Here is a 13,975-nt window from a genome sequence, read left to right on the forward strand (position 1 = left end):
TCCCTCCACTTTTGGATAAGTGGTTGGACTAGACAATCTCTAACATGACTTCCAGCTTTAACAAAACTTCCAGGTGAAGTTTTGTGAAATGCTTTCTGGTGGACTCTCATTTTGCAGATGGGAGGGGTCTAAATTTCCTGACAGGACATGCCTAGCAGAGACCTCCTGCCTCCCTCTTCCTCAGGATCCCTGGGAGGCCTGAGGGGCCCAGCCTGATCAGCATATTTGGCCTGGAGCGGGGCAAGAGACCCAGTCAGAAGAGAGGCCAGACCCTTCCAGATGACCTCTGGCCTGACCTCCAGACCTCCAAACCTCCAAGCCTCACCTGATCCTTCAAACCCCCTGCTCACTGGGTAGAAATATTCTGTGTGCTCCCTGGCTCAGTCCTGGGATCATCAATTGCACTGGTTATTTTCTTTTTTGACTTAAGAGGATTATCCAGACTAGATGCTTTACTTTGTCAGTATTATGCTGTGACACTTCCCTTCACTGGCCCCCCTTGGCCTGAGGACTGCCAGGCTTTCTCCCAAGTCAAACAGTGGCACAGCTGTGCTGTTCTGATGCCCCAAATTTTTGATGTCAGTGTTTCAAATCTTTGCAAGCAGGTAGGCGCCAACAGAGGGAAAGGCACAGTGGGTTGGAGTTCCTGCCCCCGTCCACTTGCTCCCCCAACCCTGTTAAAGGAGACTCCTTCACCAGCGTAGCTGGAGTGCTTTGGGCTGCACAACACAGAAACGCAATGACTTAAGTCTTGAAAATATACAAGTTTTTTTTTTTCTTAAAATAAAAAATACATTGGCAACTAGAATTAACAGCTTGGGCCAGAGTGCTGACTATTCAAGACAGGAAGAAAGAGGCGTCCCCAGTAGGCATCTGCTGATGTCTCAGTGTCTAGACCAGGTCTTGTGATTGCTAGTTGCAAAGGAGGCAAGAAAGCTTGATGCTGTGGGTGGGTACCTGAGAAGGGGAAGGGGAAGGGGGTGGAGGTTAGGCAGGAATAGTTTGTTGCAAGTGATAAAACCAAAAGAGAAATCACTTGGCTCCTATAACTAAATGTCAGGAAAGCCAGGGTGTGGCTGGGCCTCACGTGCTGCCAGGGCTGGTTCTCACACACTCCAGAGCTCAGCTTTGCATTTCTCTGTAAGTTGGCTTGTACCTCTCAGGTAGGCTTCCTCTTCTATCTAGTGGAAACATAGTCTGCCATGACTTCCAGAGAGAGGTCTTTGTCTCTAATTCCAAGCTGAAAATCTCAGGGAGGGTCTCTGGCCTGACCTGGGTTCTATGGCTACCCATGGGCCATTCAACCCTGGCCAGGGGAGGGTGTCTGTGGTCAAGTGGTGGTGGGGTCATGATGCCCCCACTGGATGTACAGGTTAGAGGTGGGGCATAGGAGGAGCATTCATAATAAGAGGGAGGAGGGATTAGCAGACCAAGCAGTGCTTGTCCTGATACCAGAGCCACAAGAGACCACAGAGAGCATGGACTCCAGAGAGGTGAGGGAACTTGGCCTACATCACACAGCACGTTAGTGGAGGACCTGGGCCTACAACCCTGGCTTCACACTCCTTCTTTACTCTGTTGACATTTGGAGCCGAATAGTTCTTGCCTGGGGGGGACTATCCTGCACATTATAGGATGTTCACCCCGAGCACTGCTTCTGACCAGCAATGTTTCCTGGCTGCAGAGAGCTACTGAATTTCATGAGGCCTAGTGTTTTCAATGGCACTAACAATAACTACCTGCCTACCTTAGAAAGGGAGTTAAAAAAATAGAAGGTTTACAAATACTAGTTATGAAAACCCTTTGCAAAGATAAAGGCAGGATACAAATGCGGGCCTTTTTTAAACAAAAAACCAGGAATCCCTGATTCCACTTTATGCCAGAGAAAATGGCAGAGAATGGGTGTGTAAGTGTGAGTGTGTGTGCGTGTGAATAATCACTTCTCCCTAAGGAATAAGAAACTCTTCCACCAAATTGATACACAGTAAGAAACTCTATACCTGGTAGGTGAAGACACCAGGGTGGGCGTGAAGGGTCTGTTCCAGCCTCCTATCATTAATCCCTAGTGTAACCATTTGTGGCCTAAGACTCAACCTCCGAAAAGGAGGTGCAGCCTCCAGTGTGCTTGGAATGCAGCACACAGCCACCCACAGCTTCACCAGGACCCCGACGTACTGACCTCCACTCACCTATGACTTCTTCAACCCCAAAGCGAGGTCATTTTGCCAAGAAAACCAACAATCCCATCAGCCAGCCAACAGGGGCCCTGGGCTGTGGAGGGTGATGCAAAACAATGGTTTTCAATAAGGGGCAATTAAGCCCCTGCAGGGGACATTTGGGACACCTGCCCTTGCAGGGGCCAGGCCAGGCTGGAGGCCTATTTTTTTTTTTTTTTTGAGAAGGAGTCTGGCTCTGTTGCCCAGGCTGGAGTTCAGTGGCGCTATCTCAGCTCACTGCAACCTTTGCCTCCCAGGTTCAAGTGATTCTTCTGCCTCAGCCTCCTGAGTAGCTGGGAATACAGGCATCTGCCACCACGCCCAGCTAATTTTTGTATTTTTAGTAGAGATGGGGTTTCACCATATTGGCCAGGCTGGTCTTGAACTCCTGACCTCAGGCGATCTGCCCGCCTCTGCCTCCCAAAGTGCTGGGATTACAGGAAGTGAGCCACCGCGCCCGGCCCTGTGGGCTGTTTTCATCCAGGTTGTAGGTAGATACAGACCCTGGGATAGCAGTGCCTGGGGGTCTCTCTGGGCAGAGATGTCGGGTCAAATGGACATGGCCTCTTGCTTGGAGGACTGGGCCAGGCCCCTGGAGGAGCCAAGAGAGGAGGCCTTTCAGGAACTGATTGGCCAGTGTGGGGAGAACATGAATTAACACCTGTAATCCCTCATGGGGTGGAGCCTGTGCCTGGGTGGTATTGTGAGATACTGGCATGGGGCCTGGTACCCAAGGATCACTTCCTGGAAGACACAGTGTTGGGACCGGGCCTTTGAAAGCCTTATGATGACTGCACGTGGACCAGAGACTCCAGCCTTGGGATCCCTTTTTTGACCCAGCTCCACAGCTCCCCTAGGAGGGGAGGCTGGCCATCTGAGCAGCCTGTCCTTGCTCTGTCCTGACCAAGGTGGGAGAAAAGTCCTGGGAGTTTGCAAGAGGAACTTTCACTAAAAAAGAGCATAGGGGCACACAAGCCGTCCTCGTCCCCCTGCATTAGAGGAGAGATGGGACGGATTTGCTGCAGTCAGGACAGTTTCGAGGGCTTGTGTGGGGCAGAAAGAACCTGAGCGGAGGCCACGTTTATGAGGAAAGATGGAAGCCTGGTAAAGAGCCCAGGGGTGAAGCGGCATCACAGGAACCTCCCTGTCTCTTCCCTTTCCTCTCTGCAGGCTAGCTTACTGCCCCGGGCCCCACACAGACAGGAGGGGGTTGGGGCCGTGCCCAGGTACGAAGTTGGTGGGAGCTCTGTCACTGACAGTGCTTTCCTTCCCACAGGTGCTCCCATTAAGAGAACACTGTTCATGTCAAATCTCTTGCTTCAATCTGAAGGTTCTGGGTTTCTGTTTGGTGTCTTTGATCTTCATCAATATTGTCACATATTTACCCCATATTCTGCTGAAGGGAATTCAACAAGAACTAGGCATGTGCCCAGCCTGGAGGAGTGGCCTATAGGAAAGAGAAACTATGGTATCTACTTTCATTAAGGTACAAGGCTGATACATGAGAAACAATATTAAAAACTGTTATCAGGAGTTGAGTAAAACATATTAAGTGAATTATCAGTGAAGGAGAACTTGTGTGCTTTATTTGAAATTAAGTCAGTGTTGTGGTCTTATCTATCCTGGAGGGATTCCTGGAGGAGGTGAAGTGGGAAGGCTTTCATTTCAGTGGGAGGAAGTTTAAGCACAAGGCAGGGCAAATCCTGGCACGGGGCAGGTGTGACTGCTGGACAGCCATCTGGTGTAGCTGGTAAGATTTTGCACAAGCATGTCCCATGTGTCTGTACTGCCAGCCACACCTCTCTGGCCTCTGCAGGAGGTGGCTGATAGACTGATTTGCCATGTAAGCTTTCCCTGGGGCCATTACCTGCAACCACATTTCTTTAGGAACAACCTCCCCAGCAATTTCATTTCTGCTCAAGTTTGTGCTTTCACACTAGGCTGAGTTTCCATCCACCTGCAAGTGTTCTTCCCCTTTCCCATTTCACGCTCCTGTCCCTAAATAATGTTTGCTTTTTCTATTAATAGGACTGTCTTGATTGTAGCTGGTCCAGCTGACCTACTTTCTCCAGTTTCCTATTCCAGAGTGGTGCTGCCTGACTCTCTTAGCACTGTCTACTCTTCAGTCATTTATTCCACATGTGGTTATATAGCTCTTGCTGTTTAGAGACTACAAAAAAAAAAAAAAAAAGAAAGAAAAGAAAAAAAGGTGTAAAATACAGTCCCAGGCCTCTGGTAGCTGAGAGCCTAGCTGGGAAGTCAAGACAGATACTCACATGGGAATGATCTAAGCAGGCAACGGAGTGCCTTTTGGATGCCCAGGTGTACTGCCCATATGTGTGTCTGTTCCCTGCTCAGAGAAGGGAGAGAGCCCAGGGCTGGGTAAACCTTGGAAATCTTCATGGAGGAGGAGGTAGGAGCTCAGTGAGTTGTAATATTTTCCCAGGAAGTAGATCCCGCAGGCTTGAACTCTCTTGCTTCCAATTCATAATTTCTTAGTTCGTCAAGAAGAGACAAGGGCACAGGAAGACAGTGTTAGCAGGTTTGGGTTTGCCACCCACTTATTCCCCCAGCCTCTTGCCCACCCTCTTTTCCAGAGGCAGGTGGGTCTCCACCGTCTTTACTGCCCACCCTGGGACTGTATTTTACACCTTTTTTTTTTTTTTGTAGCTCAATTTGTGTGGCACATTTTCTCCTGGCTCCATTTCTACACCAGACTCAGATTTGCCTCTGTATCTTTGCTTATCTGGTTCTTCCAGGTGGGATATCTTTCCCTTCTCTAATAACTGTAGTAGATTTTTAAAAATTTGCCTTCTTCCCACACACCCCTGCGCCCTCCATACACACTTCCTTGCCTGAATGATGTTAGGCTTGTCTATGTGACTTGCTTTGACTTCACGGTGGACAAAGTGTGTACCTCACCTCCCTTCCTTCCTTTATTAAATGCGTGGCCATCTGATTTGCTTTGGCCAATGGGATGTTAGCAGATAAGACGTTAACATGCCCCTTGTGTTTTGCTGTGGTCATAAGAACTTGTTTCAACTGGCCACCTGGTGCAAGGAGGATGAGAAACCAATGTGGGCACCTGGACCCGACCTGCAGCTTTGAGCCAAGGGTCCAGCCTGGATCAATGAGAGTAGGTGATTGCTGTTTTAAGCCTCTGAGTTTTGTGATAGTTTGTTATGCAGCATTAATGTGGTAATAGATGACTGGTACAACCACTGGTGCAGAAATTCTCCTTTTCTCCTTACTTAGGGGCCAAAGTTGCTTCCTTCAGGAGGTCCTCCCAGATTGGTCATGCCTAAATCTCTCTCTCTTCATCTGCTCCATGCCTCTCTAACTCTCATTGACTCTGCCTTTTTTTATGAGTGTACTCTCTTGTCATCTCTCATGTAAGCTTCTTGCCTTTGTAACTGTGCTGTGAACTTGAGAGGGCTGGACATGTCTCTTTCCTGTCACTGTGTCACCATAGAAGCCAGATACATAGAAAGCTCTCAGAGCTACACAATGCCTAAAGAAAAGAAAAGAAAAGAAAAGCATACACTACCTCTGACATCTCCGGGATTCTTCCCTGGAGACTGGCTTGGGTTCCAGTATCACTAAAGCATTTAGTAATTAGCCTGTGTTTCCAGAATGTCCAGAGGCAATTAGGTGCAGGCTGGATTCTGCAGGTGTGGCATCCAGGGGACAGTCAGGGATGCCCTGGTGCACTTGGCCTGCCGACCTCACTGGCCACCTGAGTTTCAACAAAGCTGTTTCCACTGCTGGACTAATTCCCAGGAAATGTCATGTACTTGGAGTTCCTGGGCTCCATGCCCATCTCTATAGAGAACTAACCATATCCTGGGCAGTAAAGCTGCGGGTGTTCTCTGAGGAGGCTGGTTTCTCAAAATACTCATCCAACTGCTCCTCCTCTGGACACTCCCCTCCCTGGCCCACACTGTTCCTTTCACTGGGTTATTCCCTACTCCCTCATGCACACACATCCATGCCTGCCTGAGGTCTCCTCAGCCCACCAGGCCACTTCCTCTGAGAAACCTTCTTCTCAATTCCAGGCAGAATTCATTTCTTCATTCCCAGGTACTCCCATAGCCCTTGACTTATTCACCTTTGTGGGCACTGGAAACGACATCATATGCTAGATATTTGCATAAACCCTTTTAGGCCCTCTAGACTGTGACTTGTACCAGGGCAGAGGTGATGATTGATTCATCCCTGAGCGCCCTCCATCCTTAGTGTACGTCCTTGGTACAAGGGGCAAAGAGCAATGGTGACATCTTAAGTGAGAAGATGAGATGCAATGAGAAATGAGATAGGCTCCATAGAGACTTTGAAGACTTGAGGATGGTGGAAATCACAAAGATCTCTGGCATGCTCAAGGGATGTCACTTTGTAGATGGTGGAAAGGGCTAAAAATATAGCTTCCCAGAGAGCTGAGATGAAGTCCTGGATGGGAATTATTAAAAGATGCTGACTGTCAAGGGGATAACCCCTCCTGCCTTCAGAGCCTGGGCCAAGACTGGCCTTTCTGAGGATGCCTGTGGCAGAGTTCTGGATTGCCAAGTGGTGTGGAGGTTGGAGAAGGAGGGCTGCCAAGGGGGCCAGCCGTGTTCAGGTAAAGGCGGGTCACTGGGGCTGATTTGGAATCCTAGAATGTAAGGTAACTGGGAGGAGCCTAAGGACCATTAGGGAAGAGTCTCATTTACAGATGAGGAAACTGGAGCCCAGGAGTGAAATGTGTCGCTTCAGCTCACCCAGCTGAAATAGTGCTAGAACCAGGGCTAGAATGCAGGTCTGCAGAACTGTGTGAAAACATTTCTGAAATGGTGACAGGACTGAATAGGACTCATGGGACATGGGCAAGTGGTTGGGAAGAAAGGATGAGGTCAACCTATGTCAGATGCCCACTCCCTGGTCAGCCTCCTCCACAGGGCACAGCTGCTTGTGCACCTCCAGTGCCTTCTGCCACAGTTGAGGCTGGCCCTGGGTGCTTGAGAAGTACACACTAAGGCTGGACATTTTCATATCTCTTTCTTCTGCCTTTCTCTTTTGCTCTCCCTCCTGAGCACCATCCCCACCCCCCGCCTTCTGCCTCCAACATATTGAATCACCAGGGTGTGAAATATAATAAAGCATTGTACCATTCAATCTGTCGGCTATTCCTTAAAGGTGTACTCCAGGTAAATATCCCCTTGGCCTGTGAAAAATGAGCTTACCTGCAACAAATGACTTTGATGAACCTCAGGAACTGGCCCTCTATCATTCTTTTCCAATTGGCTTCCCCAGACAAGCATGATTTCCCTGCACAAATTTGTCTTGCTGAAGGAAGAGTTTCTCTAATTCACTTTCCTCCCAATGCCCAGCTTCTTTGCTTGGGCATCCCTTTATCCAGCCACCACTGTCAGAGATGTCTTTCTTCTAGAAGCTGGGAACTCACGCAGTCATCAAATGCTTCACCAGGTTGATCAAAATCAGAACCCAAATTAATCAGTCCATCCATGAACACTCACTCATTGGGTGTGGCAGCGTGGAAATGGACTGAACCTGGATTTGTGAAATGGGTGTCCCCTTATCTCCACCACTTCGCAGCTCTGTATCTCACTTGCCTCACCTGTGAAGCAGGACAGATAATAACACCTGGTCTTCTTCCTTCACAGGAGTGTCTGAGTAGCAAACACATTTCTCCACGTGAAAATGCTCCAAAAAGTATACATCACTATACAAACACAATGCTTACTATTATTATTGTCATCTAAATTCTTTAGGGGGTGAAAGAAAAGTTTGGTCATTATTTCATTAAAACTTTATTCAACAAATATATTCTGAGTGCCTACTATGTGCCAGCCATTGGGCAAAACAGTGGGGGTATTTGAGGGAGTAAAAGGGACAAAATTCCTGCTCCCACAGAATTTGATTGTATTTCCTTATGATCTAGTTGAGATGACAAAACCCACATGCGTAAGAGCCAACTGTAGAACAAAAAGGCGTATTGTATGTTGGTGAACTAAATAATGCATTTTAACATACAACTTCCAATTACCTGAGTACCTAGTATGCTCTCATGTGTAATTTTATTTAATTCTCAAACAACTCTACAGGCTAAGCATTTTTATAGTGAAACCTGAGGCTTGGGGAGGAAATACTTTTTCTGAAGTCCCAGAGGAGAACTGGGAGGGAGGCTTGGGGTTGTCGGATTCCTTGGGGCTTCTTTTTGTCCACCCTAGTTCTCCCAGCCTTGGGTCTGCACTGTGAACTTGCTCTTCGGTTTCAGGAATTGACAGTGCTCAGAGTGCTATGGTGATCAGAAGCAACTTCAAAGAAGAAGTTGCCTCCCACTTGGCTTTGAAGGATAGGAAGAATTTGCATCAGCATGGTGGGCGGATGGGAGAGTTTCTGATAGTGCTGGCAGTGGGAGTGTGTGAACCACTCAAGTGGGAGGCAACTTGAGGGAGGACGGAGGAGACACTGCTGGCTGGATGGGAGGCAGAGATGGAGAGCGAGGTTAGACAGAACCAGACGATGCAGGGGCTCAAAATTAAGACTGAGGAACATTCCTGTCCAGAGACGCAAAGTGGAGAGAATTTTCCTGGGAAAACAAGAGGTATACCTTCTCCCTGCTTAAGGATTTCACAGCTCTCTACCCAGAAAGCTTGGCTATGCTGCCATAACTGAGTGAGGTCGGGTGATTAATAGCCTTCCTGTGAGCCTTAGTTTTCCTCATCTGTAAGAGGAAGGTGTTAGAAGAGAGAAGTGCTGAGGCTTCTTCTAACTCTGAGATGTCTTGATTTTGTGATTCCATAATGAACTCAAAAACATGTACGTATGCAATCACAGCCACGTAGCTGCGAGGGCTTTTTTCCTTCTCTGCCGCTGTAATTCTAGATAAGTGCCAAATGCCTCTTTATTCTCGAATATAAAAACATCGAGAAGATTAAGCCACAGCCTGTCTCATAATAATCTGGGCATCCAATTCCAGCTTTCTGATGAAAACACCACTGTTATAAGAAAATTGAAAAGTTTAATATTTGCAAAAACAAACAAATAATCCTCCCCCCACCCCCATCCTTGAATGAGGCTGAATGTTTTCGGTGACTTCCTATTTCTCTTCCCAGTTTTTTGATACACGGAGCTTTATTTGTGGATTTTTTGGGATTTTGGAGACATGCTGTGATTACAGTCCTCATCTGGGTCTAACCTGTCCTTTGAGGATGGACCCTGGGTCAGAATCAGGTGGCAGATCTGTGGCCTCCATAGGAGGTTGAATCTCCGTGTGGGATATTACAAAAGAACTTGCACAGTTCAGGTTAGTCAGAAAACTAATTTGAGCCACTTGATGGACTTACACAAAATGCTGATGATGGTGATACTGATGAAACACATTTAGTGCTGCTTATGTGCCAGACAAGGTGCTAAGCACTTTACTTGCCTTAATTCATCTAATCCTCCCAGCAATCCTCTGAAGTGAGTGCTACTGTTACTCTCATTTTGCAGAGGAGGAAACTGAGGACCGGCAAGGTTAAGAAACTTGCCCAAGGCCACACAGGTAGTCAGCCCTATAATTGAATCTGAATCCCACAGTCTGGCTTCAGAGCACTGGTCTCCCATGGTGCTTTACTGTCTTGCAAGGATTTAGGTGTCTGCTGTCGGGAACCAATTCCCACCCCTCATTCTCACTCATCCTCTCTGGTTTTTTCTTCATCCTCCAAGCAGACCCACCTCACACAATAAACTGAATGACTTGTCATTTGGGGATCTGACCAACAGACACCCACTTCCACTGATATTGGGCACCTACTTGTGCCAGGTGCTAGGGATGCCAAGATGAGGAAGATAGGCTCCTTCCCTGGGGATTTCATGCACGAGTAAGGAGCCAAGAGGCAGCAATGGCACAGTGTGCTGGGAGGACACTGGGCCCAGGGGAGGGAGTGGCGTTACTTACAGGAGGCAGTGCAGAACAGGGGACTTCTCATTCCCTCTTCTCTTCTCCCGGATATCCCCTTTCCTTCTTACCAGCAGACCTGCGAACCCATGGGTTTCTCCAACTTGAAGGGCAAAGTGTACCTTTTCTGTGCTCCCCACAGAAAGCCCCAAGACTTTCTTTTCTCTTTTCCTCTGGCACCTCTTTTTGGTGGCCTTCTGTATTTTTTCTCACTCTTTTGTGGCCAGTGTTCATTGCTGTCCTGTTCTGATGCTCTGATGCTGAGTACCAGGGCAGCTCTGGCTAGAACCACCTCTTAGCATCGCCAGATGAGTCAAACTGTAAACCAGGAAACTTTAGCTGAAGTGGGTGTATTAGTAAGCATTCTCCTGAGAAACAGAACCAATCAAGTGTGTGTGTGTGTGTGTGTGTGTGTGTGTGTGTGCGTGTGTATGTGGTATGTGTGTGTGTGTGTGTTTGCATGTGTATGTGGTGTGTGTGTGTGTGCATTTGTATGTGGTGTGTGTGTGTGTGCATGCGTGTGTGGTATGTGTGTGTGTGTGTGGGTGTATTTATTTTCAGGAATTGGCTGATGCAATTATGGAGATTGAGTAGTCCCAAGATCTGCACTTGGCAAACTACAGACCCAGGAGAGCAGACTGTCTAAGTTCCAGTGTGAAAGCCAGCAGGCTCGAGACCCATGAAGAGCCAATGTTTCAGTCCAAGCCTGAAGGCTGGAAAAGGTCAGTGTCCCAGCTCACACAGGCAGCTGAGGTTCCCTCTTACCCAGCCTTTCTCTTCTGTTCAGGTCTTCAGTTGATTGAATGAGGCCCACCTACAGTAGGGAGGGCAACCTGCTTTTCCCAGAATTTACTTATGGAAACGTTAATCTCCTCCAGAAATAGTCCTTGAATGCTCTGCCCCTTTGGGGTTGCTGGAGTAATAGGCATTTCTCAGTGTCACACGTGGCTTTCATGATTCAGTGGCAAGAAAAGTAGGCAAGGAATTCAGGAGGTTGGTTTGAATCTTAACTCTGACACCTTCCCTCCCCAGCTGGAAAACTCTAGGACTCTCCTGTGCTCCCATTAAACTTTCCTCGTTGGAGAGAGAAGTAGAAAATGCAGCCTCCCGCATGCCAGGGAGAGGGAGTGGTCTCCTGAAGGGGAGGGGAGGTTGAATTTCTGGGATGTAATGTCAGCAAATCCCCTGTTGTCACAGATCTAAGGCTGCATCTTCCAGTCTGGCAATGATGAAGCCCATTCTCCCTCTGCTGGGCTCAGCTGCTTCTGAGTCATCTGTCTCAGAAGAGAAGTATTATTTATTGACCTCTAAAATCTCGTTAGGAGTCACTTCCTAAGTAAAGCAGAGGACAAGAGCCAAACCCTTTCAAAGTAGTGTTACTCATAGTGAATTTACAAATCACCCCCATTTCACAGATAAAGAAACTGAGACCCAGTTGGGGAATATAAATAATTGGCTCAGTATTCCCAACAGCCCTCTGGAATTGGCATTACTTTCCGATTTTACCAATGCAAAGCCAGTAAGAGGAAGCACATACCACAGTTGGTGGCACAGGTGAGATTTGAACAGGCCTCCGGAATCCTTTGCCTACTTTTCTTTCTTTCTGCCACGCTGTGGGAGCCACATGTGTAAGCTATATGAAAAAGAGGAGGAGGAGGATGAAGAGGAGATAGGGTGAAGGAGGAGGGGGAACAAAACAGGAACCCAAACCTTAGGCTAAAGGAAGGACTCTCAGATGATAACCCTGATGGCAGGTGGGGGTGGAGAACAATTTGAAACCCCAGAAATAATTCCACATTTCAACCTGTAAGTAAAGTGGGCGTTAGGCCCTCTCTTCCCTTTCTTTTCCCTTCTCCTTTTCTTCCTCTGGGAGACACTGTCTGTTGCCTTTCCAGCAGCTATTCTATTTCATCCGTGCTAAAAAAAAAAAAATAAAATCCATTTCATACCTGCTTAAAAAAAAAAAGGTATTCCAATATGGGAGTGGTCATTGTCCAGATAATGGTTGGAGCTGTGGGCTTGGAGAGGATTACTCGGGGAAAGGGCTGAACAGTGTGAAGAGGTGGCACCCAGATGACAAGAAATTAAGATTTGATGGAAGCTGAAAAATTCCAGGTGTGAAAAATATTTCCCCTGACAGAAAAAAGTGATTTTTGGCACTAGACGGAGAAGGTGCTGGGAAAGGTATTTTCAAACTGGAAGCCCACTGAGCACGCTTTGGGATTATAACAGTAACTAAAGCAGCTCACATTGGCCATTTGATGTCCCTAGTCTAAGTGTTTTATAGGGAGTATTTCATTTCTTCCTAAAAACTGTGTGAAGCAGGTGCTATTATTCCAGTTTTCAGAAGTGGAAATGGAGGCTCTGAGAGTTTAAGTAGCCTGCCCAGCTACTAAGCAATAGAGCAGGGTTTAAATCTGTGCAGTGTGACTCTACAGAAGGGGAAAGAGCAAGTAGGGAGGGAGAGATGGCAAGTACTAGAGAGCTTGGGGATGATTGATCTAGCAAAGTTCTGGAAGAGATGGAAAGGGATGGGATCAATAGTCCAGGTGGAGGGATGCACCTTGGCAAAGTAAAAGAATATGTCTTCCTTTGAGACAGGAGGGCGGATGAAAGGATGGATGATAATGATTCACGGAGTCTCTGGGGCGGAGGGAAGAAAGTCAAGGCAGTGCATATTACATGACCTTGGTCTTCACAGGAAAGTCGTGAGCAACCCACATAAGTAAAGCTGTCCTCTTTCTCACTTCCTCTTTTTTCTTTCTTGCCCAACCCACTTTTCTTGCTTTAACACAGAAGAAACAACCCAGGTTATACTCTTTCATCTAAACTGGACATTTATTTGTAAATGAGGGATTGGGCTGTTGTTGAATAAACAGGGGATAAGTTAAAAGAGATTGCTTGAAGAAGGATTCTAGGAGTTAACAATGGCTGTGAACTCCTGTGAACAATGTGAAGGAATAGAAGAGGTAAGCACTGTTTTGATTTTATTACCAGGATTGAGGTGGAATGCAAATCTCGGTGAGCCATGAGAGGTGAGTTGCACTGCTCCCGAGGAGAAGGGAAACAGTAATGTGGAGTCCATCCACGAGCTTGGGGTCTGGAGCTAGAGGAGACTTTTGTTGTGGATGGATTGGAAAGCAGAGATCTTTTTAAACTTAGCTTTAAAAAAATCAAATTAATGTATGGTGATGACAAAAACTTGGAAAGTACAGAAATGTAGGAAAAGGAGAGAAAAACCACTTCAGAAAATTATGATTGATATTTTGTGATTTTTCTTTTAGTGTCTTTTCTATGCATTAAAAGTTGAAATTCCACCACATCAAGCTTTTACTGTATAATTGTATTACAAGGATTTTCCCCATGTTATTACAAACTTCTATTAAACATATATATTAAAAATAGGGATAAGTAATTAAAATTACTGGTATTTAATTTGGTCACATGTTTCCTCTATGTAAACCTGCTTCTTAATTGCCGTCGAGCAATCCTTCATATGGATCCACTGTGTTTATTTAGCTATTCCCCTAATGATGGACAGCAGGTTGTTTCTGGTGATTTTCTTTGGTGTTAATGGCCTGAGGAACATCTTCAGGCACAGACCTTTGCTTGCAGTTTGATTATTTCCTTAAGATAGGTACTTAGAAGCAAAATCACTGGGGTGAAAAGTGTGACTACTTTAAAGATTGCTTTCTAGAAGGATTGCTTGTGTCCATTTACATCCCACCCACAGGGGCAGGCAGAGAGTGCAAGCCTCGGGAGGGCCCAGATTCTGGGAGGTCAGGGTCAGGAAGGACAGCCCAGCAGGCTCATTGGGACT

The sequence above is a fragment of the Gorilla gorilla genome, chromosome 17 (assembly GCF_029281585.2).
Source record: "Gorilla gorilla gorilla isolate KB3781 chromosome 17, NHGRI_mGorGor1-v2.1_pri, whole genome shotgun sequence".
Classification (NCBI taxonomy): Eukaryota; Metazoa; Chordata; class Mammalia; order Primates; family Hominidae; genus Gorilla; species Gorilla gorilla.